Source organism: Daldinia childiae (assembly GCF_008694065.1).
Source record: "Daldinia childiae strain JS-1345 chromosome Unknown Scaffold36, whole genome shotgun sequence".
Classification (NCBI taxonomy): Eukaryota; Fungi; Ascomycota; class Sordariomycetes; order Xylariales; family Hypoxylaceae; genus Daldinia; species Daldinia childiae.
Window position 1 is genome coordinate 1 of NW_022984677.1, and position 1,530 is coordinate 1,530.

The window sequence follows — 1,530 nt, forward strand, 5'->3', positions numbered from 1 at the left end:
TTTTCTTCCCTCTCTCCCTTTCCTCTTCCCCCCTCCCCGCTCCTTCCTCCTCTTTTTCCTCTCTCTCTCCCCCTCCTCCCCTCCCCTCTCCTTTTTTTTTTCCTTCTTTCCTTTTTCTCCCTCTCTTCTCTCCTTCCTCCTCCTCCCCCCCCTTCCCTTCTTCTTCCTTTCTCCTTTTTTTCCTCCCTTCCTTCTTTCCCTCTCTCTTTCTTCCTTCTCCGCCCCTCTCCTTCCTCCCCTCCTCCCCTCTTTTTCTCTTCTCCTCCTTCCTCCCTTCCCCTCTTTCTTCCTTCTTCTCTCTTTCCCTTCTCCCCCTTCTCTCCTCCTTCTCTTCTTTCCCCCTTTCCCCCTCCTTCGCCTCTCTCTCCTCCTCTCTCCCTTCGCCCTTTCCCCCTCTCTCCCTCTTTTTTCTCCTCTCTCTTCCTCCCTTCTCCTTTTTTTTCCCCGCCCCCCGCCTCTTCTCCTCTTTCCCCTTCCTCTTTCCCTTCTTTTCCCCCTTTCCCTCCCTCTTCCCTCCCCCCCCTCCTTTCTTCCTTCTTTTCTACTCTCTTCTTTCCTTTTCTTCTCCCTCCCTTTCGGCTCTTTTTTTTTTCCTCCTTCTCTCCTTCTCTTCCCCCCGCTTCGGTCTTTCTCCTCTTCTTCCTTTCCCCCTCTCTCTCCCTTTTCTTCTCTTTTTCCCCCCCTTCTCCTCTCCTCTTCCTCCCCCTTCCCCCCTTCTCCCCCTCTCCCCTCCCTTTCCTTCTTTCCCCCTCCCCTCTCCCGGCTCTCTTTCCCCTCCTTCTCGCCTCCCCCCCTCCCTCCCGTTTCCTCCCCTTTCCCCCCTCTTCCCCGCCCTTCCCCCTTTCCCCTTCTCTCCCCCCCTTTCCTCCTCCTCCTCTCTTTCCTTTTCTTCCCCTTTCTTTCCCCTTCCTTCTTCCCCTTCCCCTCTTTCCCTCCCCCGCTTTCCTCCTCTCCGCTTTTCTCCTCCTTCCCCTTCCCCTCCCCTCCCTTCCTTCTCCCCTTCCTTCCCTTCCCTTCCTTTTTTCACTCCCCTCTTGCTCGCCGTCCCGCCCTCCTATTCCCTTCTCCCCTTCCCCCTCCCCCTTTCCCTTTTTCCCTCTGTCCCCCTTTCTCTCTCCCCCTCTCCTTCTCTTTCTCTCCCCCTCCTCCTCCCCCTTCCTGTCCTTTCTTCTCTTCCTCCCTTTCCTTCCCTTCCCTTTTTCCTTCTCCTCCTGTTTTCTCTCTTTTTTTCCTTTTCTTTCCCTCTTCCCTCTCTTTCCTTCCCTCCCTTTCCTTTTTCCTGTTTTCTTTCCCTTCTTTCCCCTCTCTCCTTTGTCTCCTCCCGCCCCCCGCCTTCCTCCTCTCCCCTCCCTTCCTCCTCTCCTCCCTTCTTTTCCTTCTCTCCTTCCCTCCCCTCCTCTTCCCTCCTCCCTTTCCCCCTTCTCTTTCCCCCGGTTCTCCCTCCCCTTCCCTTTTCCTCCCGCTTCTTCTTCCCTTCCCCCCCCCCTTCCCCCCTCCTCCTTTTCTCCCCCCTTTTTCTTCTTCCTTCCC